This window comes from Crotalus tigris, unplaced genomic scaffold, assembly GCF_016545835.1.
Source record: "Crotalus tigris isolate CLP2741 ecotype Arizona unplaced genomic scaffold, ASM1654583v1 scf7180000017690.20705106771:4171800, whole genome shotgun sequence".
In the NCBI taxonomy this organism is placed as follows: Eukaryota; Metazoa; Chordata; class Lepidosauria; order Squamata; family Viperidae; genus Crotalus; species Crotalus tigris.
In genome coordinates this window covers 4,114,739-4,141,953 of record NW_024096569.1, presented here as the reverse complement: position 1 = coordinate 4,141,953, position 27,215 = coordinate 4,114,739, and the positions used below count along the sequence as shown (strand labels likewise).

Here is a 27,215-nt window from a genome sequence, read left to right as displayed (position 1 = left end):
ACATTCAAAGAGCTCAAAGATGAAGGATGGAACTATGACCTTTTTTTTCTTTTGCAGTGTCACTAGTCACCTAAATAAACTGAATCTTCAATTTCAAAAAAGATCAACTAATTTTTAAAATCTATAGTTCAATAACAGTGTTAAAAATGAAATTGTAAGAGACAATTCAAAAAAAAAGAACCATTTGTTCTCACCATATTCTTTAATGTAAGTGGACTGAGCTAGGGAATAAAATATGGAGAGCATATTAGCTTTCTAACTGAAGAATTTGACAAAAGACTTTGACCAACAAAGAAGAGATTCAATTAAATATAAATGAAAATCCATTTCAAAAAAAAAAAAAAAAAATCCAGCTGAATTGCAATGTCCAGAAACTCATAAAACAAAATTTAAGGACAGCAGTTTGATTGACTTTTACAAATTTTCAGAGAAAGGAAAGAAATTAATAAGCTCATTTAAATTGCTTAGAAACTTTTTTGTAAGCCCATATATACATGAATAAATATTTTCAGTCATGAACATGAATAAGAACAGTGTTCTTCCATCACTAGTGAACATTTGCAAGACACTTTAAGAACATTGACAACTTATTTAACCCCACTATACAAAACCTTGTTGAGAAAAATTGCATCATATCACAGTGTTGTTCTTAAATAAATAATAATGTCATATTCTTCATTTTTCTAGTGATAAATTTTGTTTCTCCTCAAAACTATTTCCTTTTGGCCCATAATTATTTTTAAAGTATCGAAGTGCATGCCTGATCTAGAGGGATATGCTGAAGAAATAGCTGAACTTGGAAGAGAAGGTTGAGTAGCCCATATATTTATTTTAAAGTTATTTTCTGGTGATTTTAAAAATATTTTGGAGCCCTCTTTAGTGTGGTAAAGCAATCCTTCCTGCCTATGGGTGCCAATGACTTTCTGTAACTATGAGGACAATCTTATACTGGCTGTTTTAATCAGCCAAGATGATCAAGAGTCTGATAAACAGATAATAAGCTTCATCTCTCCATCCAACCCTCTTATATCAACATGATCTCCATTTTTCAAGGAGCAGCCTAATGGGAATAACTGAATTTCAAAGAAGTTTATTACTTCTGGGGACAGTGGCACCATTTGACCTATCCAATGAGCTATTTTTGAATGTTGACACCCATAACACTTGCTTTTATTAATCACATTTTGAGGCTGCTGAACTCCTTGATGACTCTGGGGGCCTACATTTCAAAGAAAATGGCACATATAAAAAGTAATGTCCAATTGGGAGAACAGTAGAGGAAAAGGTAGTCCCACATATAACCACATTTTATTTCTGTTCTGTCTACATATGTCCCAAGCAGTATCTGCAGGGGCAACTCTCAATGAAAAAAAAAGTCCTCTTTCAATGGTGTCCAGTATCTGCAGTGATACCAACAAGACAGTACACAATAATGTTAACTGCACAAAAAGTGCAGTTATGTAATTGCATCCTGATGACTGATACAAGCAGATATGCCATTGCATTGGCATAATATGAACACATGTGTTTTAGCCTATGCTTATTCCATGGAGACTTATGTACCCATTCCTGTTCCAGCTTTGCAAAATGCAATCTTGCTAGCATTATATTATCATTGCAGTAAAATACTGAGCCTTGTTTAGAAGACAGTGCAGATCCTGAGACACCACTAAAGATCTGCAACTGACAGCTCAGTAGATGCCAACCTTTTGAATTTTGTGAGCTCCAGCCTTCAATATCCTATAGAGCAGGGGTTTCCAACCCCTGGTCCATGGACCAGCACCGGGTCGTGGCATGCCAGCAACTGGGCTGTGCAAACAAGTGAAGCCCCATCCGTGGGATGCAGGCAGCACACAAAGCCACACCCCCTGTGATCCATGGGAAAATATTTCTCCATAGAACTGGTCCCTGGTACCCCAAAGGTTGGGGGCCTCTGCTATTGAGATCATTTTTCTAGAGCAACTGGAGAGTGAGCAACTGGAAAATTTATGAACACAGATCCCATTCAGATATTACTTCAGCTCAATACAGTGCCAAATATCCTTAGGAAATGTGCTTATGTTCCTATTTGACACCAGTTCATTTCAAATCAATAGAACTTTAAAATATTTTATCTATGTCCTACTGGGGATAACAATGTAGAATAACCCCTTGTAATTACTGAGAATTTACATTTGTGATGTTCAGTTGGTAATAAATCAAGAGAACTCCCGAGCTTTATGACCTTAACCTTTATGGCACTAACCTCTCTCTCAAGCCAATTTGCTCTTTTCTGAACTTTGCAAAACTTTTGCATTAATCTTCCATTATAGTCTCCCTCTTAAAGAGCTATTTGGTTAATTTCCTTCATCACTCTGAACTTTTTCTGGGACCTTTGCCACTGGGGGACAATAAATTGCAGATTAGTTGCCCAAGGTCTTCTGCAATCACTAATAGAGGCGTGTGCTTATTTTCTCCTGCTGAATCAAATCACCAGACTTCCTGCTTTGTAAAAATCAGACTATGTTATGACGGGAGACCATTCTGTGCACAATCTTTTTGGCCAAAACAAAATAAAAACTTTCCACTGAGTATTATACCCTGAAAACATCCTTCTTTCAATCCCATTCGTTGAACTGAAAATACAATCAAAAGAGTAGAAGATTCTTGGTAATAACATTTCTCTCAGAAAGCTTTTCCAATTTGACTTAAGTCCTTCGCTTTCAGTTATGTTACAGACTGAAGTGGCCAACCCTAACTTCCACTTCCCAAAATATTACATTTGTCAACTAATGAAACAGGAATTCATCCTTTGTTTGTTTCTTTGTTCCATTTTTAGAGCACCCCTTCATCAGCACAAAGTACAACAGATAGCAAGTATTTTATTAGCATATGTCAGAAAGTACCAATTTGACCACAAGGGCAAGCAAATTATGGAAATGCAACTTGTCCAAACAGATTGGGATACCAGTATCTTGAGATACCAGTACTGAAAAATGATTGTCAAAGGCAACAGGAGATTCAATCCTCTATAGTAGAGATTCTCAAGCTGTGGATTGTCAGCTCCACAAGTATAATTAGCAACTTTGAAGAAGGTTGAATTTTTTTTAATTGCTCCAGGCATGATCATTTTGCTCAGACTTTTGAATATTAGTAAGCTTGTAAATTGGTTCCCTCCTGCTTTTTTTCCCCTTATGAACCACCAACCATTCTGTATCCTTTGAATTATTTTTATGTTACATCATCTTATCTTGAAATGAACTTTTTAAAAATTGTTTCGTATCTCTTTATTATGGTTTAATGATTAATGATTAATGATTATGGTTCCTTTAAAATCTACCAGTATTTAAAAATGTTGATAAAGTATTTGTAATTTGCTTGGATGAAAGTATAATGTAGTTCGTGGATTGGGATTTTTAACACAAGGGAAAGGTATTTATTTGTATCCCACCATTATTATTTTTACAAATAACTCAAGGTGGTGAATCTCCTCCTCTTATTTTTTCCATAACAACAATCCTGCGAGGTGGGCTGGGCTGAGAAAGAGGATAACTGGCCCAAGGCCAGTCACCTGGTTTTCATGGCTAAGGCAGGATTTGAACTCATGGTCTCCAGCTTTCTAGCCTCATACATTAACCATCCGTTTAACCACTACACAAAACTGGTTCTGTAAGAGGTGACAATTTGAAGCAAGAAACAACTTTGTTCACATGGTACACTATTATCAGATCGTGCCAACCATTAAGATTGATCACCATTTTTTAAGTTCAGTTTTATGCAAATACTTTTGTTTCTCTGGCATCTCCATCAATGTGGAATATAGTAGTAAATTTGTATATTTGGGACTGTCTGTAGAAATATACATCTTAGTGAGGTTCAATTTTTTTAAAAAAATTATACAATTCTATAATTTGTTTGTTTAGTATACCCATAAAAGTTCATTGATAAATGTAAATGTAAATGATAATAATAATAATAATAATAATAATAATAGTGAGAGACTGGGAGAGGTTAATATCAAGAGAGGAATATTTCAAGGAGATTCATTGTCACCATTACTATTTGTTATTGCACTGTTTCCTCTGTCAACAATACTGAATAATTCAGGACATGGCCATCAAAAATCAAAAATATCTACCAGACTATCCCATCTCCTTTACATGGATGATCTGAAGCTGTATGGAAAAACATCATCTGAAATAGAATCGCTGCTCAACACTGTCCGTATATATAGCCAAGATATTGTAATGGAGTTTGGCTTGGACAAATGTGCCACCCTTACTATCAAACAAGGAAAAATAATGAAAACTGAAGGAATCAAGATGCCCCACGAAAATAACATTAAGAGTCTGGATGAGGAAGAGTACTACAAATACTTGGGTATCCTCAAGCTGACAACATCAAGCACACTGAAGTTAAGAAAAAGATTAGAGGTGAAGACATCAAGAGAGTGAAGAAGATCTTAAAGTCCAAACTCAATGGAGGAAATACCATAAAGGCAATCAACACCTGGGCAATTCCAGTCATTAGGTACACAGCTGGAATAGTGGACTGGACTCAAGCAGAACTAAAAGCAATGGATAGGAAGACCAGAAAAATAATGAATCATGCCCTTCATCCACGCAGTGACATTGACAGACTTTATCTACCAAGGCAAATAGGTGGGCGTGGAATGCTACAAGTACATCAGATGGTTGAAGAAGAAAAAATGGCTTTAGAAGAATATCTGAAGAACAATGATGAAGATGCACTGAAATTAGTATATCAGGAAGGCTTACTGACTACTGGAGAGACCAAACTGGCCTACAAGAAAGACCAAATGAAGAACAGAATAGAGGCGTGGGAAGACAAAGCACTACATGGCCAATACATTAAAAAAATAGCTGGGAAAGCAGATAATAACAAGACTTGGCAATGGCTAAGAGCAGAAAATTGAAGAAAGAGACCGAGGGACTAGTTCTGGCTGCACAAGACCAAGCCTTAAGGACAAATGCATATAAAGTCAAAATTGAGAAGACAGCAACAGACAGTAAGTGCCGTCTGTGCAAAGAAACTGAAGAAACAGTGGACCACCTGGTAAGCTGTTGCAAGAAGATTGCACAGACTGACTACAAGCAGCGGCATGACAAAGTAGCAACAATGGGGCATTGGAAGATCTGCAAAAAATATCATTTGCCTGTAAGCAAAAACTGGTGGGATCATAAAATAGAGAAAGTCATAGAAAATGATAAAATTAAACTACTCTGGGACTCAGAATTCAAACAGACAAGCACCTGCAACATAACACCCCAGACTTAACAATTGTCAATAAGAAAGACAAAAAAGTCTGGATAGTGGACGTGGCAGTGCCTGGAGACAGCAGAATAGACGAGAAAAACTGGAGAAGATAACAAAATACAAAGACCTACAAATAGAAATAGAAAGACTGTGGCAAAAGCAAGCAAGGGTAGTACCAATAGTAATAGGCACCTTGGGTGCAATCCCAAAACAACTGGAGCACCACTTGAACACCATTGGCATTGATAAATTCGCTATTAGTCAATTGCAAAAGGCAGCCTTATTAGGAACTGCTTCCATCCTGCGACGATATCTGTAATACCATCAAACATCCACATCTGCCTATCCCAGGTCCGGGGTAAGGACGCGATAGGTAGACAAAATGCCAAATCCAGTCTGAACATCTGGCTGACTGTGCGATGATCCATAATAATAATAATAATAAAGTTGGAAGGGACCTTGGAAGTCATCTAGTCCAATCCCCTGCTCAGGCAGGAAACCCTATACAATTTCAGAAAAATGGCTGTCCAGTCTCTTCTTAAAAACTTCCAGTGTTGGAGCATTCACAACTTCTGGAGGGAGGTTGTTCCACTGATTAATTATCCTAACTGTCGGGAAATTTCTCCTTAGTTCTAGGTTGCTTCTCTCTTTGGTTAATTTCTATCCATTGCTTCTTGTCCTGCCTTCAGGTGCTTTGGAGAATAGTTTGACTCCCTGTTCTTTGTGGCAGCCCGTGAGATATCATGTCACCCCTTGTCCTTCTCTTCATTAGACTAGACATTCCCAATTCCAGCAACCATTCCTTATATGTTTTAGCCTCCAGTCCCCTAATCATCTTTATTGCTCTTCTTTGAACTCTCATCTTTTTTACATCGTGTTGACCAAAACTGTATGCAGTATTCCAAGTGTGGCTTTACCAAGGCATTGTACAATGGTATTAATATTTCACTTGATCTTGATTCTATCCCTCTGTTAATGCAGCCTAACACTGTGTTGGCCTTTTTGACTGCAGCACACTGCTCGCTCATATTTAAGTGATTGTCCACTAGGACTCCAAGATCCCTCTCACAGTTGCTACTATTGAGCAAGGTACACCTATACCAGTGATGGCGAACCTTTTAGAGACTGAGTGCCCAAACTGCAACCCAAAACCCACTTATGTATCATCAAGTGTTGGGTGAGCGTGGCCCATTGGATGGGTGTGGCCAATTGGGTGGGCGTGGCTGTGGCAGACTTGGTGGGACTAAAAAGTTCAATCAATCAATTCCAACTTTGCGAGATCTTTTTTTTCCCCGCAAGAAGTTGAAATTGATTGATTGAACCTTTTTTTTTTTGCACATGGCGGCAGAGACCAAAGCGAAGAGGTTTTATAAAACCCAGCTGAAGGCCTAGGACTGGGCCGACGGTGCGTGTGCCCACAGAGAGGGCTCTGCGTGCCACCTGTGGTACGTGTGCCATAGGTTCGCCACCACGGACCTATAATATACCTATGCATTTGGGTTTTTTTGCCTAAATATAGAACCTTACTTTTTTTTACCATTAAATTTCATTTTGTTAGATAGCACCCAATGTTCAAGTCTGTCAAGATCTTTCTGTTTCTTAAGCCTATCTTCTGGAGTGTTGGCTATTCCTGCCAGCTTAATGTTGTCTGCAAATTTGATGAGTTCCCCATCTATCCCCTCATCCAAATCATTGATGAAGATGTTGAAGAGCACTGGGCCCAGAACATGGTTTACTTATTTTTTGTCCAATCTTATCCTAATGAAATTATTACTTGGATAAAAGTAGTCATGGTTTTGCAAAATTTGAGAATTCATTTTATACTTAGTTTGGCAATTTTCTTTTTCTTGACATGTCAGGGTCACCCTCATCTATTTGTTTTTCTCTTGTGTGTACAGGTGGTCTTGGTTCTTATAATTTTTGGAAGCTCATACATCATCTTTAGTGAAGTGTGCAAACCAGTGCCTGGATTTCCTGCGTCAGATGAGGGGAGCACATCTTTCTCCTTCTGTTCTGGCCACTTTTTACAGAGGTAAGATTGAGAGCATTTTAAGAAACTGCATCCTATTTGGTTTGGTGGTAGCAGTGCCTCAGATAGAAGGTCCTTACCATAGAGTGGTAAGGACAGCTGAGATGATTATAGGAAGCTTGCTTCCTGTTATTCAGGATATTGCTTGCTAGCGCTTTGTGCTTAGAGCTTGAAGCATTGTTAGAGACCCCACAGTTTGTTTCTTTGCTCCCTTCTGGGAGAAGGTTTCAGAGTATTAGTAGCAGGACTACTAGATTTCAGCTTTGTTCTTTATGCCATCCATCTTGAAAATTTGCAGGATTCTTTTTTCTTGCCATGTATATGTATACATTCAAATTAGACTATGTTGTTTCTCTGTGTCATAGGTGTGTGTATGTGGGCATATCCATAATTTTTTGTCATGTTTATGTAGTGTATATTGGAGGTGGTTACCCTTTGAGAGCTGAATGCAATGAAATTTCGTTTTAATGTATGCTGATTAGGGTACGTTTAAAGTGACAATAACCTATTCTGTTCTATTCTATTCTATTCTATTCTATTCTATTCTATTCTATTCTAAGAATTTATACATGTTGTTATAAAATAAGAATGCCTGATCTGAGTTTTTGTAAAGTATGGTTTCAAATTTGTTTTTCTATACTGTTACTTACTGTAAGTGCATACACATACCCTGCACACAAAACTAAATTGCTTTAAACCTGACATCAAATGATGTTGTATACATGCTTTACCAGTCATTCTATGGGTCCTGGCCTTCCATCTTCTTGCAGGGCGAATACCCATAGTACTCTTTCTTTGCTAGATAAGATAAAGACTCAAAACAGAGGCTTAATAAGTAGCTGCCCTTGAGTTGGGTCTGGAAGCCAGCTAGCAACCATCACAGCTACCATAAAAGAGATGTTATTCTACTAATTCAGTCTTCAAGGGCAGACCCATGTAAAGTGAATTACATAGTTTAACTGAAATGAGACAAGGATATGAATCTTCAGTGCTTTCTGGTCCAGGAAGGGATGCAAAAAGACAAACCTCTGAAGTTGGTCAAAGTCTTTCATGACCTCAGCTTTAACCTGTTGTTCCAGCAGAAGTTGTGCATTCAGGAGATCATCCTGACTATGAACCAGCTTCTTCAAGGAAATTGCAAGCCACAGATCCATGGAACCAAATGGGTTCTATACGAAAAGTAAATGTGTTACTCAAATTTGTTTTTTCTCATTTGAAAAGCTTGCAAAAAAAAAAAAAAAGGTAGGACGTAGAATGTAGCATTTCTTTCTGAATTGTCTAATACCAAATGTTGTGATGAGATGAATTTGACAGACACTCCTGTTTTATTCTATAGGGGGAAAAAAAGCCACAGATTTCTCTTCTGCTAATTGTGTCTATTACAAAGAGATCTTGCAATATGCTCACAATGGGAAAAAAATAGCATCGTTCTTTGTTTTTCAAAGGTGGGCTTAATATTCACAGTATTTACAGTTCACAAATTCACAGTAAAATGATGTATGCTAACCTCCGGTGAAGTCCAGTGGTGTAATTATGCCTCTTTTCGTTAGCATGGAGATATAGACAAGTTCAACCAGCTGTCATTTGTTCTTATCCAATTATCAGAATTCTACCAGAGAAGACTCATCTGCTTTTCCTGGTGAGGCAACAATTAGGAAACAAACCTGGAAGAGTCTTTTATTGAACCATGAAAAAAATGCTTCAAAATTGCTTTGCCATCTGGCCAAGAATTTTAAATAGGCTTTCCCTAAATTTTATTTCAAAGGCTTTGCAACAATAAATACCAGGAGGTTTTTTTTAAAAAAATCTCCACGTTGTAGGATGCTTTTATTTGGATTTGCATTTTTTTTTTTAAAAAAGAAAAAACAAGGTGTGCCAATGATTCTCCCTTAATTTCTGCTCCTTCCTTCCTTTTGGATAGAGGAAAATCTTCCCAGATGTTCTCTATGAAGTCCTGATACTCTTGTATAAGAGATTATTAACCTAAAAAGACTGTTTCACAGCTGGCTGCCAGGATGCTAATAAGAGGCCCTCTGCTGTCAGATGAGCTTGATTAGTTTTTATTGGGAAAAGCTTTTATTGGATAGATTGAACTTCATTACAATAATGGTAACAGGAAGTGACAAGGAGACATTGCTAAACATTGTTCTTGAAGATGAACAGATTAAAAGAAAAGAATGTTATCATAATCTCATTTTAACTTTCGTAATAGTGAAAGTGGGGATTAGAAGAATAATGATGGCTAAGCACTGCTTTTTTTAAAAAAAATAAAAATATATTGTAACCTTTTCTTTCTTTATTAGCTTTTCTACAACTGATTATAACTACTGCAGTTGGCAAAGCTGAAGGTGTATATATTTTTATTTTCTTTCAAATACAGAATCAATTCTGATAAAGATAATTATTGAATTTTTAGCCAGCTGACAAAATGAGAATATATTAATCAGGGGAAAATACTCTATGCATTCCAAAACTTTTCTGCTTCACCCATCCTCTTAATTTTCTATAAAACACTTTTAAGAGATAAAATAAACACCTTTCCAATATAAACTACATAGCAAATAAACATAAAACAATTGGAAATGTTTCATTAAAAAATAGAAAAGAAGAAAAAAAAGTATAAAAATACAAACAAATTAAAAGAAAATCTTTTTCATTTTTGTCTCTAATTCTTCACCAAAGCATCTGAGGTTCTTCAAATTTAAAGAACAATTTCAGATGCTTTGGTGAAGAATTTATTTATTATTAATTAATTATTAATTAAATAATTAATAATATTAATATTTAATTATTAATTATTTTATTTATTAAATTTATTGACTGCCTATCTTACCATAGGATAACTCTGGGTGGCTTACAATGCTAAAAAATTAAAACAATGTAAATAAAATACTGTAAAAATATAAATATACAAAATATATTTTCCTTTTAATCTTTTGTCATGAACAACTCAGAAAAATAACACAAGTTTGGTGTTTTTTTTATGGGTTTCAAATGCTATTTAAGTTTCACTAAACTCAGTGAAATCAGTTTTTAGCAATATTTAGCAGTATTTAGTATTTGAACATTACATAATTTAAAGGATAACACAATCTGAGCAACCTTAATTCAAATACTTTCAAGATTTTATATCTGGCATATGCTGATAATCAGGCTGAACTGATAGGGTCTGTGATTGTTACTTAATAATACCCTTAATACAAGTTATTTAGATTTTAGTTTCTATTTATGTGGTTCCTTTATGTCAGGGGTGTCAAACTGCTGGCCAGTGGGCCAGATGCGTCACGAGGGAACCGCGCCCACCCAATTTCCGGCAATGGGGAAAAGCTCGATACATTGCACGATGTCACAAGATGTGAGTTTGACATGTCTGCTTTATGTGATTTCCAGTGTATTACCACAGATTAGGGGTTCCCAACTGGGGGTGCTTGAACCCCCTGGGATGCAAGACAATATTCCAGGGGGTGAGAAAACTTGGGTTTTCAAAATTATAGTGTATATGCATAATAATCGTTGCCATTGTTTCAAACTTTTGCAAGGGGTGCAAGAATATATCAGAAGCAGTCTAGGGGTGCGGGGTATAGAAAAGGTTGGGAGCTGCTGCCATAGATGCTTCAACAAGAATCATAAAATAATATCTTCTAATAATAGATGACTTTTCTGTGATAAAGTTTTGACAGTATTGATCTTTATTTGGTAAATGTAACACATATCAAATGAGATAATGAAACAGTAAGAATGTATGGAAGAAGATGACCCCTTAAAACATATGGCTAGTTTTGAAGGTTATACTGATGTTAAATTTAATCACAGCCGCAAGGTTGTTAGTAGGGCAATACTGGAAGAAGGAATCTTTGCCTACCTTGCAAGAATGGTTTTTTAAAGTTTCTTATTTGGCGGAAATGGCAAAGATTTCAGCTTTTTAAAAGGATCAATCGCAAGAGAAGTTTTTTGCGGTATGGGAAAAATGGATAGATTTTATACAACATAAGTTGGATATAAAAATATTACTTAGTTTTTCAATAACCTATATATAAATTTTAATATTTTATAGATTGTATTTTTTTTCTTCTCTTTCCTTATATTTTTTATTTTTATCTCATCTTATTTTACTTCTTTTTTTTATATATATATCTTTTCTTCTTTCTTTTCTCTTTTATTCTCTTTCTTTTTAAGTAATTTTTTTTCTCTTTTTTTAATATCTATGTTTTTTTTTACATATATATTATTGTTAATTATCTTATAAGCTTAGGTAATGTATTTAGATATATTAATGGTTTATATTTTTTTAATTTTTTTTTAAGATTTTTAGAAATTTTAATCAAGCCTATATTCAGCTCTGGGAAGGTGGGGGGGATGGACTGGGAGGGTTGGGGTGGTTGGGTAGGGTTGTTTTTTGTTTTTTATTTTTTTTTCTTCTTATTTGTAAAAACTTTTAAAAATTTTCAATAAAAAAAAACCCTATGGCTAGTTTTGACATGCCTATTTTGTTTTCTGTCCTTGCCAGATTTCACAAAATAAGGATTAAACAAATGTACAGGACTAGAACTCATAGCTCTTGGATAAAGCCATACATTTGTAAACTGCTCCTATGAAGACATATGAGCCTCGAAGACTGGCAAATTTTGGGGGCTCCCATTCAACAACAAAGCCAGGGTGATCACAGATGCTGGTGGTAGTGTCAAAACAGCAGGTATAACTACATGAAGCTCTGCCCTTTTCTTATGTGGTATTGCATGTGTGACATAGAAAAAGAGGTGGGGCTTCAAATGTGTGGTCATGGCTGCCATTTTGATTTTTTGCGCCTCACCCACTCAAAGATGTCCCTAAACACAAGCATGAAGACAGGCACCTGGGCAGGCCACCTTCTGCCAGAAACCTTATTCTTTTTCTAATTTCCAGTGATAAATTCAAGTGTTCAAATTCATCCCTGCTTTAATTACAGCCACTAAGGAAAGGAGTTTTAAGCTGACAACATAAAAATAGAAAGTTTTAGTTGGGAACAGCTCACAGCCCAGATAGAAGGAAGTCTTTGAGTATGAGAAACCTCCGTAGACAGAAATCCAGGAACCTGAGACGTTGGGTTAGGTTAGGAAAGCAGAAAGTACTGTATATACTGGCGTATAAGGCGACTTCCGCAAGCGTTAAAATCGGCACCAAAGACGGGGGTCGTCTTATACACTGAGTCATCTTATACGCCGGAAATACTGGTAGTTTCCGGCGTATAAGACAACGTTCTAGGAAGGCAACTCGGTGATAAAGACGGGGGTTGTCTTATACACCGGGTCACCTTGTACGCCGGCATATACAGTACTAAAGCTTGCTTCAAACAGGCAGCACAGCATAGCATCTAAAGCAGTAGTTCTCAACCTGTGGGTCGCGAACCCATTTGGGGTCGAACGACCATTTCATAGGGGTCACCAAACAATGCAGTCCACCATTTTTTCCCCTTTTTCTTAGCTGTGCTACTCCCTTTTATTCTATTGGCTTTTGAAAGCCAATAGAATAGACTCTCTTGAATAGAGTCTAATTCTATTGGCTTTCAAAAGCCAATAGGAATTGTCCAGGCTGTCTCTGCCCTGCTGAGCCCACCAAAAGTCCCATTCTGCAAACGGTGCTGCAAGTTGTCTGCAGTGAAAGCGAGCTGTCTGGAAGTTTCCACCCCTCCCTGCTGAGCAACTACTAAAAATGTAAGTAAAAGAGGGCCAGGGGTGGGAGATGGGAGGCCAGTGGGCACAGGGAGGGTTGTTGGCACGCGTGGGGCCTGGCGGGTGCCTTACCTCCCTTGGGCTGGGCCAGCTGGTGGCCCAGCCGGTGGTCGGCCGGCTCCATCTCTGCCGCTTGCCAGCTACGCGTAGGCTGGCGCAGGGCGTAGCACCACACATGTGCAGCGCTCCTGGGCACGGAAAGTCCTCGACTTACGACTGGTTGGGTAATCCTCGACTTACGACCAGTTGGGTAATCCTGGACTTACGACCGGTTGGGTAGTCCTTGACTTACGAGTGGTTGGGGATTACGGCATTAAAAAGGTTGAGAACCACTGATCTAAAGCATCTTCAAGCAGAGATCTAACTAAAGAGATATTCAATAAGCAGACTTGAAACAACTGGTTGTATATCTGGAGTGACAAACAGTACAGGAACTTGAGGCTAGGAAAACCACTAAGCGGGTTGAGCAGTGAATGCTGCCTGGCATTAAATCTGGAAGAGGTTTCATTGCAAGAAGAATGATGTTAGCCTACATGCTGAGTGGAGTAGCTACTAAAATCACTCCAAGGTTAAAGGGTATGAGAATGATGTATGAGGCTAACTAGTAGCATTAAACAAATGTACATTTGCCAAAATGGGAAGTTTCCAATGATTTGCAATGCACATCGTTAACATTTGGATTTTGTCTCTACTTAGCATTTTTTATTTCTATTTTACAACACAATTTTATGCAAATGTTACAGTTACATAAAGCAGTCTATAGGTCTCTAGAATCTGGTCAAATACCGTAATGATGAGTTCATTTATGGTTGAGTTATTCAGCTCCCCAAATGCTGCTGAAAAATATTTTAAATGGTTTCCTTATTTTTGTTGCTCTTCTTTGATTCTATCAGAATTACTCAAGCAATTAGAGAAGAGGTAACCAACCTTTCTCGGTTGGCGGACTGGAGGGAAAGGGAGGGGGAAGCATTTTACACGCGTGTGTGTGCATGGGGCTGTGAGCATGCACGTGATGCAAACAGGGCATGGCTAGCACCCATGTGATACTCACTAGCCCTGCCTCATTCTTGTGTGGTGCAGTGCCCTGTTTCCACGTCCTACGGCATGGCATTGTCCCATTTTTGTACCCTGCAGTGTGGCAGCGGCCAGTTTAGCACCCCAAGGTACAGCAGTGTCCCATTTTCATGCCCTGCAGTGCAGTGGCATCCTGTTTTTTCATCCTACAGTGCGGCATCCCATTTTTGCAACCCAAGGCATGGTGGCGGCCTGTTTTCTCACCCTGTGGTACAGCATCCTGTTTTCGCACCCCACAGCCGTAGCACTAGTGCGAGTGGGTATGTGTGCATGCACACATGCACACACTGGCCAGCCTGTCCTGCATCCCAATACCGGGCCACGGCCCACAGGTTGGAGACCCCTGGATCAGAGAGCTGTAAATGGGCACCTTTCTGTTTTTTCTGGGATTTTATCAGAAAACAGTTTCTCCTTACTGCTTGATGTGTCCATGCTATTGAACACAAGAATAAGTTTCAAATTTTAAATGAATTCAACTCCTATAAATATTATATTTTGTAGCAAATTGCTTTGTTATTTCAAACCTGTCGTACCACTGGTAAAAACACTTGATATGTAATTTGATTATACTCTGCTTCGCAGAATAGATAAATGTTCCAGTGCAAAATTAATATGGGCATATTCATTTGCTTCTCAATCATATTAATGTAATTATTTTAATAGTCTCATGTTATTTCTGATTATTTGCTAACTGCTTGAAAATTAACATACCATATGTCACTCATGATTTCTAGCAGTTATAATGTTGAACATTTACCCATCTATTTATGTCTGACAATTCTTTCACTATTATGGATCTAAACAATTAAACATGGTTTCTTAGCAGAACACAAAATCAATAATTTGTTCATGCGAAGGAGAAATCAGAAGTTAGGATTGTGTTGCTTGACATGGCCATTGGTCATGCTATATTTTTGTTGCAACTACAACCTACTTGGGGTCTCAAGGACACTTTGACTGTGAAAGACTGAAATAAAACATTTCCAGAAATGTAATGTTGCCATGGGAAACATGATCACCATCTTAGTTTACCATCTTATTTTCTTACCTTTACTTTTATTATTATTTTTCATTGCCTTTAATTTATAACAAAAAGAAAAGAAAAACATCAACCAGAATGCAAACTTAAATGATAATTCAAAAACCAGAAGACACCAAAAATAAACAGAAAAAAAGATCTGTTATAGTAAATATATACACAATGGAATTAATGCTTTTTAAATGGGAGTCTTTTGATTTTCTGCTGTGTTGGGAGTAGGCTAGTACATGTGTAGAAAGAGTATGTTACACCCAGGTTTTAAATCAATTACATTAGAGTTTTTCCACTTGAATAAAATGAAGTTTCTAATTTCTGCCCACACGTTATAATTTCAAAGTCTTTCATGCCTTGATATAAGTATAGAGGAATATATTTTAACACCACATTCACATCTTTGGGATTTATTTTTTTTCCTAATGGCCTATTTATAGCTTTATGAATATTAAGCTGAAATGGTGTCAGCATGGAACAATCACAAAACATATGAGTCATTATCCCTTCTGACATATTACACTTCCAACATACAGATATTGCAGTCCAGTCCTTGCTATGCATGAACCAGGGTGTCCAATAGACTTGAGAAAAACAAATGTCAGAGAAATATATGCTGAATACATTTAATATTTTCCCTTTTGGGTAACACCAAACATCACAATGTGATGGCAGCTCTGGGGAAAGACTTTGAGAGAAATATTTTCTCTCTACTGGTAGGATATAGCTGGGTAGATGTTTAACTACCTCTGTAAAGTATTTCCTGTTAATAAAAAATCCTTTTATAACAGAAAGTTATATAGTGTTTTTTCACTAATCATTGTTCAGATTAGATTCTCTTTTCAGGAGCCCTCATGCACATGGGCATTTTTTCTCTGAAACAAAATGTTAGTGAATGGATTTTTTAATGAAATGCTGATATAGTCTACTAAAATAGTATACTTTGTATTTGACAAACATAAAATAATTTCTAGGCTTCTATTAATTCTATTCCCTCCTAGAGGGAATAGCAGCTATAAGATCCAGGTTAAGGACTTAAAAAATAAGTGTTTCAATAAAGATCATAGAACGTGTAATATTTTGCCTCTAGTCCTCCTATGCCCTTCTATCATTGATATTCCAAGAGACTAATCATAATGCCATTTTTCATTAACATCAAATATACATATGTGAAAATGTATATAGATAAACTTCACATAGATATTTTCAATAGTGCCCTTGCTGTATCTGACCATAGGGAAAATTATTAAAACATTAACATTGTTAAAGAGAGTCATTAAAACAAATCTATAAATACTTTCAGAAATTCTGTTTTGATATCATAGTTTTCCTAATTTACTAGAATTTAGGCAGTCTTGTGGCACTGACATAAAGATATGGTTTTCTGAAAGATGAGGGCAAACATTTTAGAATTGTTTCTGTCCTCTAAACTGAAAGGGCATATTATTCTATTCTATTCTATTCTATTCTATTCTATTCTATTCTATTCTATTCTATTCTATTCTATTCCATTCCATTCCATTCCATTCTATTCTATTAATATATGATAGATAGACAGACAGACAGACAGACAGACAGACAGACAGACAGATAGATAGATAGATAGATAGATAACTTTTATTGTCATTTTTTACTGTGGGCACATGAAATTTTGTTGCTTGCTCTCAAAAGTGTACATATACATAATACACATTTAAACATGCTATATACAACATATGTATAAACCTACATATAAATATTAATCACTGTCCATCTTGAATACATAGTGAAAAGAGGAAACTTTAATGTTCACAAGGATAATACTCTATGGAATAAAACTGTGACTAAATCTGGATGTTCTGCTTCAGATACCACGAAGCCTCCTCCCAGAAGATAACAAGGAAAATAGGTTGTGAAGAGGATGTGTAGTGTCCCAGACAATCTTGCAGACCCTGCTCAAGCAATGCTTATATGCTATGTCCTGGATGGAAGGGAGGGAACTGCCAATAACCTTTTCTGCCGTCCTCACCAATCTCTCTACCGCCTTCCTGTCTGAAGCAGTGATGCTTCCAAACCAGACTGTGATGTATATGACAGATGTTCTCGATCATCCCCCTGTAGAAAGTGGTAAGGATAGGGGAGGGAAGATGTGTTTTTCTCATGTGATACAGAAAATGCAGGTGCTGCTGTGCTCACTTTATCAGTGTCTCGCTGTTGAGTAGCCAAGCCAGCCTACTTGTTAACTGCACACCCAAGAATTTGATGCTGGAAACCATCTCCATATCATTCTAGAGCAAATGACCCTGGATGCTGGGTCATCTAACTTCACATGGTTAGCCAACCTTATCTGTGGTGTGTAGGGCAACTGTTGCAGAATGGCAGTCTTCCTCATTTTATGGGAGATGGGGAGGGGCATACCCCTATTTTCTGCCCTTTCCTCTGATCCTAAATCAATCAAGCTTGCAGGGCTGAAAGAAAACCTGAACTTTTCATTAGCTGCTTTGTATGCAATTGCAGCTTTGATGTTTCTGAGAAGAACTTTTCTTTCCTTCTATTTCATTTGACTTTTGGTTTCTGCTTCCTTCTTCCATGGTTGTCCTTGTCTTTTCATACTCCTTCCTGCTTCTTTTGTCTATGAAATAGCCTGTTTTGGTTTGGTTTTAGTTCTTTCTTTTCCATCAGTCCTGCCTGTGTTTGTGGTCCTGCTAGGAAGAAGCGGGTGGCAGCTCTTGTTACTTCATTGGGAGAGCCTTCAGCGGTTTGATTTTGTTCCTGGTTTTTGGGAGAGACAATGGCAGGCAAGATGCAAGGAGCCTTTTGGATTTTATGTAATATTTATCAACTTTAGAAACTGCCCTCTCCCTGGGTGCTAAAATCCTTATATTCTTATTTATTTGATTGATTTATTTGATTTCTATAGAACATAAGAAGACATGTAAAACAATTAAAACAATACAAAATAAATATATGTGACACCAAGTAGGACACGGATATGGTACCATCCACTTATTGGATTTTAATATTTCAATGACCCCAGTAAGAAAAGTTTAATGAGATGCAGTAAATTCTGTAACATAAAATATCTTATATACACAGTATTTCCAAAATAAATGTATGACTTGAGCCAAAGAAATCAAGGCAAAAGCTGCTTGATAATTAGAAAACTCAGGATTCTCATAAAAGCTGGGACTTTTGTATATATTTTCATTTAGACCGTTTGGATCTCTATATACAATTCATTCATTCTCTCCTACCACTTTCAGAATCTCCCTGGTCCTCAACATGTTATTGCTTCAATTTTCCAGATATATTGGAAATTTAAAATAGGAGGAAAGAGAGAATAGTGAGTGTCAATTAACTAAGATGTTGTTTTGAGTAGAAATTGAGATGCCTGCTTTAAAATCTCTGGAGAGCAATCAAACCCCTAGGGTGAAAATATTCCCATGCTAAAACTAAGAAAGAGATATTTATTTCTAAAAAAAAGTTTATGATCCTCACTTGTCATTATATTTGAAAACATACTATTAAGCAAAGCAGAATCTAGAGAATTGTGCCTGTGATGTACTTCTGCAACAGGAGGGAGAATGTCTGTGGAGATTCTCAGTCATTCAGGTCATGGTTGTCCCAAAGGTGCTTTTTTTCAGGAGGCAACTGGACTTTCTTGTTTTTTCTTTGAAGACATTTCGCTTCTCATCCAAGAAGCTTCTTCAGCTCTGGCTGAATGGTGGGGAGTGGAAGGATTTATGTTGCTTGCCGCTGGTCATTTGCATTCTTTTAGAGAGTCATTGGGACCATTTGTAGGTTTGAGGACACAGGTAAGCCTTCAAAATGGTTTCAATGACTTTCTAAAGGACTGCAAATGACCATCTGTCTGCAAGCAGTATAAATCCTTCCATTCCCCACCATCTAGTCAGAGCTGAAGAAGCTTCTTGGATGAGAAGCAAAATGTCTTCAAAGAAAAGAAAAATCCAGTTGCCTCTTGAAAAAAGCACCTTCAGGAGGGAGAATGAAAGAATTACTATGGTCAAATGGCCACATGGGCCTATCTCTTGCTAGCTACCCTATGCCTATTCCATTCAGGGAAGAGATGGCTTGGAAGTCCAGTTGTCCAATCTCTTCTTAAAAACCACCAGGTGAAAGTGTGCTTTCAGAACATGACTAGAATAGTTTGCATGGTATATTGCACTTTCAACAGCTGTTCTGCCAATGACTGTAATGGAGTGTAAGAATAACCTTAAAGAACAGGAGAAGGATCCCCAGCCAAGACAAGGGTCAGATAAAAGAAATCTGAATTCAAAGCAGGAATTAATTTAAGAAAACTTCTCAAACTTATTTTTGAGTTCGCTTTAGGACAGGGTTAGGCAATCCAAAACACTCAAAGAGCCACTTGGACTGTTTCCCACTGAAAACAAAATACGGGGAGGCGCAAAACCCTTTTGATATCTAAAAGGAAGATAACACTGCATATATCCTTTTTTACCTTTATATATATATATATATATATATATATATATATATATATATATATATATATATATATATCATAAAGGTAAAAAAGGATATATGCAGTATTATCTTCATTTTAGATGTCAAAAGGGTCTCTCTCTCCCTCCCTCCCTTTCTCTCTCTCTCCCTCCCTCTCTCTCTTTCTGCCCTTGATCTGCCAGTCCTCTTCCCCCACTCTCTTTCTTTCTCTCTCTCTCTTTCCTCTCTCTCCCTCTCTCCAATCTTCTGCTCACCTGGCAAGCTGGCTTCAAGCTGTTCTCCAACAAGCCCAGGGATATGCAACCTCGGCTCTTTTATGACTCATGGACTTCAACTCCCAGAATTCCTAAGTCAGCATAGCTGGGCTAGCTAGCTCTCACCTGCCCTTCCTGCTTCCTGCAGAGACGCAGCAAAGGGGAGGAGCCCCGCCCAGCTTGTCGGAGAACACCGTGAGTCCACTCTATTTTACACACACACACACAGAGAGAGAGAGAGAGAGAGAGAGAGAGAGAGACAGAGACAAAGACGACACAGAGACAGAGACAGAGAGAAAAGCAGGGAAGCACAAGTGTCTCTCTCTGTCTCTGTCTCTCTCTGCAAATGGCAGAGGAGGCTGGGAGCCACAGGGGAAGGCTCAAAGAGCCGCATGCGGCTCCAGAGCCGCAGGTTGCCAACCTGTGCTTTAGGATAAAGGAGGTGGGAAGTGGTTGAGGAAGGAGAGAGAAATAATAAACAAAGTTTACCTGAAACCCTAAATGTGGTATGCTTGGTCATGTGTGTGTTTGTGTGACAAATCCCTGAAGTTTCCTTGACAAGATATTAGAAATGTTTTGCCTTTGCCTTCTCCTTAGGGCTGAGAAATAAGGACTGGCCTAAGTTCCCCCAGCTGGCTTCTTGCCTAAGGCAGGACTAGAACTCACAGTCTCCTAGTTTCTATCCTGGTACCTTAATTACATACCAAATTGGCTCTCTTTTGGTAAAATACTGTTCAGTAATGACTCAGGGCCAGTTCTAGACTTAAATAACCTAGGCAGTCTCCTAGGGCACCAAATTTTATGGAGCATTAAAATTGAAAAGAGTTTGAAAATCCACAGTATGACTATAAAAACTGATCTTTCCTAGATGCATACCTGCTTAAGGGTTAAATATCATAGGAGTGGCAGAGTAGGACTTTGCCCAGACTACCAAAACATCTACAGTTCTAGAAGAATGGCCTCTCTTTGTAAAGGTTCAAAGCTGATAACCCTGAGCTGGAGATATGTCTGCAGCATACAGCATAGTGCAAGAGAATAATTAGAATAAAATGTAGCTAAATTAAAACGTTCTCTAGGGATATTTGGCTTTCCTAGGATGGTAGTAGTAATGGGTCCTACTTCCATTTCTCTCCCAGCATCTGCACATAATTTCTAAGGAGAGGATGTTTCTAGTGGTGACTTTGGAGTTATATAATGCCAAAAAATGTGAGAAGCCTACAATTCTTTCTGCTGTTAAATAGGCCACAAAGATCTTTTTATCCCATGAGTCATGTCATGATATATATGTTACTGCCTTTATACTGATTTTGTTTGAAAACATTTATACTGATGTACATTCTTTGGCACTTTTTAAAAATTGATTTTTCTACTTTTATTAAATTCTTAGAGTCAGTTCTTGTTTAAAAGAAACTTGATAGTAAATCTGACAGCTGCAAAAAACAAGATGGAAACCACAAAGGAGGAGACCAAATACTCTGTTACAAGAGAGTTTAAGTTGTCATTTGTGTATAAGGCTTGATTTTCAAATTCTTCCATAAGAAGAATTGAAGACTGATTATAGCTTTCCAACTTTTTTTTATTAGTAATTACTGATTAGATAATCTTGGATTGTTGTAAGCTTTTCTAATTGGTTCCAGTCCTGTCTGATACTTTTATCCAAATGACTTTGGGAAGAAGGAAATGTAAAAGTTGGGATATAGATAAAAATAATAACATCCCCACCACAAAATAGGTACAAACCAAACTGTCTAATAATTGTTTCAGTGCAATCTTGGTCTCTTGGTTTCTTCTCATGGAGGAGGAGAGGAGGAAGAAATGTATCACTTTCTGATACATTTTCTGGAATAGTCTACTTATTTTGTTGCTGGCATTCCAATATCAAAATTATTAAACAGAAGTTAAGAATGATCCTAACAGAAACGTAAACATTTTTATTCATTGTAAGTTATCTTGAATCTATTATGAAGGTCATTCTGTTTTAATGAAGGTCATATTTTCAGAGGCAACTTTTACATTTTTCCAGGGTAACTGAAGAAAATGTGAAGGTTTACATTAATGTGAATCTGTCATATAATAATAAACAAATGCATGCAATTCTGAACTCAATACATTTGAAATTCAGTCTTCCTTTTGCCTGAAGGAGAGGAATATTTCAGAAATAACAAGCTAGCTATTGTCCAATAGATGGTACTGTTGTCACTAGAAATGGATTTAGGAGAGTTTTGTAAGATTGAAAAGTTTATTCTATACTTCAGCTGTTATTGTTCTTGAACCTTTTTTTAATGTTACATTATTTTAGTGTTCAGTTGTGTTTTTGATATGTGGTTGGCTTACTCAATATCTTCCTAAGGGCCTGTGGGTGCAACTGAAAGTGCTGGGATTAGTAAGCTCCCTTCAGGGATGGGTTGAACTACTTGAACTAGTTTGGCTTATTCAAATTGACTAGGAAAAGTAACTTGTGGTGCCTCACTTTCAAGAGGTGCAAGAGGCAAGAGTCAGAAGTGTCCACTCTTTGGAATGGCCTCCTTTTGAACATCCGACTAGATCAAGAAGCAGGGTATCAAGGTTCTGACTGACAAACCCAATGAGCTGAGACAATCAAATCTCTAATGCAAAACTTTATTGAGTACATCATTTTGGCACTGATGAAAGGAAAACCAGCTCTAGTTAACTGGTGCCTAAATCAGTATATTAAAAGCACAGAAGTCTCCTCCCCTCAATCAAGCAGGTCACACTGTCCAATTAAATGTTAGACACTCTTTATGAGAGAAAGTCTTTAGTTCTCAGTAAACATCTTTTGAGAGACCTTGGTTCTCACAGACTGGCAGCTTGATATCTGAAGTCTGCATTCCATTCACCCCTTCCCTTCCCCAAATCTGTAGGCAAGCTAAGAAGCATTAATGGGTGAAACAGCGTATGAATTCTTCTAAGCTTGACACAGGAGGCATTTAGAGCCTGATGCCTTTATTCTACTGGATTTTTTCTCCCACAGGAGGTGGTGATGGTAGGTGGGAAGGATTTTTGCTACTCCTTGAGCCCAGAATAATGCAGGTAGTCCTCAAACTAATGAACATTCAAAGTTACAATGGCACTGAAAAAAGTGACTTATGACCAGTTTTCACACTTATGACCATTACAGCATCCCCAGGGTTATGTGATCAGAATTTGGATATTTAGAAACCTGTGTGTATTTATGAGAGTTGCACTGTCCTGGAACCATGTGATCACCATTTGTAACCATCACAACTGACTTCCAGCAAGCAAAGACAATGGGGGAAGCCAGATTCGCTTAGTGACTGAATAATTCATTTAACAACTGCAGTGATTTATTTAGCAACTATGGCAAAAAAGGTTGTAAACTGGGGCAAAACTCACTTAACAACTGTCTTGCTTAGCAATGGAAATTTTGAGCTCAGTAGTGGTTGTAAGTCAAGGACTACATGTACTTACTAGCATTCAGCGTGGGAGACAGGTTGTTCTAACACTTTAACCAGCTGGAGAATTAAGGGAAATTAGCAATGATGATACTGCTCTGAGTAAGATTTTATGTAGAAATTGATGAAAGGGAACATCTGGAGGGTGAGATGAATGAGAGAACTGCATAGATAGGCCAAGAAAATGAATGGAAATGAGAAGCCTTGGTGGGGGGATGCTTAAGGGAAGGTGAAAAGATAGTCTTGGATGAGCTAGGAAGAGAAGCAGTGCACAGTTAGAAAAAATTGTTGAAGTATATTCATCTGTCACTTCAATCTTGAACATAGTTTATTTCTCTAAGGGAAGGGTAAGTTTTGCCTCTACCTTCTCCTTTCAGTTAACCCTATGCTTAATTTAGTGTTACTGCTGCAAATGGAAGGACACAATCTACAAAGCAGCATCCTTTCATAAATCAATCCTTCCTTAATAGTAAATGTTACTGTTGCAAGTGTTTCAACAGGAGTCTTTGGGAATACAAGACAGTAATTTGAATCCAATCTTAATCACCCTTAGAGTAGACCCACTGAATCAATGAAGCTACATTGATTGGTTGAAATCCGGATCCAAGCCAAAGTAACCTACTTTCGTGTAGCAGGCCAATTGACAGAACCCATACAGATTGAAAAGTGTCTCAAAATTTAGACAGTCTATTGAAATTCTAATTAAAATTGAACACAGCCAGACCTAAATATAGCTTTTTCTACATAGAGACTTTGGTTTTTAAGAAACTGTGGAAGCTCAAATCTATATGCACTGATGTTTCAGCACCTGATAAAATACAGTATGGACCACAAGGGACAATAGAGTGTTGATACAGAATTGCAAGGTTACTTGACTGTCTGTCTCTCCTGGGAGGATATAACTATGTAGGTGTCAGGCTCTGTCTACCCTTATAATGTATTTTTCTGTAAATAAATGTCTGTTATTTTGTAGTCATAAGGTGTGCTGCATTAATCTTTATTCAGTTTAGATTTCTACCTTCAGGATGCTTAACACACTCAGAACATGTTAATCTCCAACATATATAATATTTTTTATATAAGCAGAAAATGCAACATTGAACCTATTAAGCAGGATATCAAGCATTAATATTTACAATATTCATAGGCTCCTCCAACCTATAAGGTAAAGGGTTCCCCTGTCCAGTCATGTCTGACTCTAAGGGGCGGTGCTTATCTCTGTTTCTTAGTTGAGGGAGCCAGTGTTGTCCGAAGACGCTTCTGGGGTCTTGTGGCCAGCATGATTATTTGCCAAGGTGCACGGAACACTGTTACCTCCCCACTGAAGTGGTATCTATTAATCAGTTTGCATTTGCACACTTTCGAACTTATACAACCTATTATCTTCTTCTTCCTTTTTTTCCACTATTCTACTGACAAAAAGCACACAAACAGAACTTATTAAATAAGTAAGTGATATGCCTAAATCTATGTGCTTTACCACTTTGGTTGTTTTAAACACATTTGATTTCTTCCATGTTTTCCAACACTATGCAAATTTCATTATAAAATCACTGGAAGGGACCTTGGAGATCACCCTGACCACCCCTCTCATGGTCAGGGAATTCCTTTAATTTTGAATTCTTCTCCATTGGTTCTTATATCACTCTTAGGCATTACAGAGAATAAATCCACATTCTCTTCCCTGAGATTGCCCTTCAAAAGTTAGAAGACTGCTCTCATGTCTCCCTTTAGCCTTTTTTTCTTTGGTGTAAAGGTGTCTGGGCTTGTAATCACACTTCAAAACATATAGCTTTCCAGCTCCTCACCATCTTTGTTGCTCTTCTCCGTATATTTTCCAATTCCTCAACGTCCTTCTTATATTATGGCAATTTGACTAATGCATTGTAGAATAGAACAATCATTTCCTATTATCTTCTTAACAGAATACTTGTGTTGATACAGCTGAAGATGCATTTGCTCTTTGGGCAGCTGCAACATACTATTGCTTCATCCTTAATTTCTGGTCTCTAAGGAGCCTACATTCTTCTCACCAGTACTACTGCAGAGCCACACAGCAGCTAACTCATATCTACTTATCTGCTTTTTCCTATCTACAGTACATGGAGAACCCTACATTGATCTGTATTTCACTGACTTCTGTTGGAAAGGTCTAATGTTCAGGACTTTTTAAATCTACAAGCTGTCTTCTGAGATGTTAGCAATCCCTCGCCTTTGTGTCATTTTGCAAATTTGCTAAACATCCCTTCTGTCCCTTTATCTTAGCCACTTATAAACATGTTGATGAGCAGTGGCCAAGACAAACTCTGAGGAACCCCCACTGCATACATCTTCCCATGTAGACATAAATTCATTAAAGAACCATACACTGGGTATGGTTTTTTAACCAATTGCAATTCCATCTAATAATGGAACCATCGTTCCCATTTATCAAGAAGCAGGTTATGGTGATGCCCTACTGAAGACACTATATCTATAACATTTCTTGGTCTACTAATCTCATTTGTTACAAAAAAATTAATAAGATTTATTTGACATTACACTTCTTTAAATAAACCCATACTGGGTTCTTACAAAAACCTTTCTCCTTTCTAAGTGCATGCAAACTCATTAATTGGTTATCTTTTTTTTTTTTTACAATTTTCACAGGTATTGATGTCAAGTTTATATTGTACTATTTCTTCAAAATCCTGCTTTGAAAAATCTATTGCATTTTTAATGTATCTATTGTAGTATTCACCTTGAATAAGCAAGTTAATATGTAAAAATAATGTAGGTACCATGTATCTCTTAGAATATATCATCAAAGAGTTCTTGCCTAATAAAAATAGATGCCATATAATTTTATTTTGATTTTTGAGCTTAAGAATAACAAATTTTGTTCTTGTAAAAATTGTTTCTTTTGTTCATCCTCTGTTCATGGAGAGATCATTAGACATAGATCAAAAAGACCTGGGATGAAAATCCAGTTACTTATAATGATTTATGAGTAACTTGGAGTAAAGCCGTCTTGCTCAGTGGCTTATTATGAGAATAAGAAAGGAAGTAAATCTACTGAGTGGATCCATTGGGAAGAGAAGTGTGATAAAAATATGATAGATCAATGTGGGATGCACTTAAATGCTTGAAATGTATTCAGAAATGGTGAAATGGACCTATAGGGAGAGGCACCACCTGGTCAAGATGAAAGCTGCATACTGTGGGATGTAGATCTTCAATATTTTATTTTCCCAATACTTCAGGTTCCTTGGAAATCTAAAGCCTTACCACATGGACATCTTGACAATGCTTTTGATATCAACATTCTAAATAGGAACTCCAATTAAAATACAAAGAAAATGGATTGCTTTTTATACTATATGGTGCTGATTTCTTTACATTTCACTCTTACCTTTATAGTATAGAATCCTACTCGTTTTCACTGTTGCTTACATCTAGAATTCTTACTTTTGTTTATATCTGCATAATAGTGCTTACCCATTGTTAATTTACTTTTCCCTTCCTTTCTTATTACAGTTCCAATCTCAGTTGTGCATATTTTTTTTAAAAAAATGTTTCTTAAAGACAGAATGGAAAAAACAAAAATGGAAGGAAATTCTTGTTTGATACTATTTGCTTTAGTACATATAATATGTATAGTCTGTTCAAGTAGCAATCCAGGTATTTTAGATTATCTTAAAAAAACATGATATACAACTGCACCTACAATAGGACACTTCACTTTCACTTCATAAGTGAAAATATTTTTTAAAATATATTTTATTGATTTTTTGCAATAACAGTCTTTAGTGCTTAGTAAACAGCATGTTGTCTGGGTTCATATATATGAAAAAACAATAATAATTAATTTCTATAATTTCATGATCAATATATTAATTAATAGTATGTTTCCTTGATCTTCCCTTCTTCCAATGTTATTCTCCTTTGTCAACATTAGATAAATATAATAATATTTTCAATACTTAC

General features: G+C 37.0%; 1 long non-coding RNA gene across 2 annotated transcripts in view; it reads left to right on the top strand.

The window, feature by feature from the left end:
* Positions 1 to 27,215, top strand: part of LOC120305796 — a 38,102-nt gene that overhangs the window by 7,609 nt on the left and 3,278 nt on the right. Inside the window, exons 1-5 of one of the 2 annotated variants that reach the window (XR_005556096.1) lie at positions 6,286 to 6,345; positions 7,155 to 7,288; positions 8,622 to 8,730; positions 10,534 to 10,640; positions 11,793 to 11,978. This is a non-coding gene — a long non-coding RNA (uncharacterized LOC120305796). Of the gene's footprint in view, positions 1 to 6,285; positions 6,346 to 7,154; positions 7,289 to 8,621; positions 8,731 to 10,533; positions 10,641 to 11,792; positions 11,979 to 27,215 lie in introns of those variants that run through there. The other variant, XR_005556095.1, reaches the window with a different exon arrangement.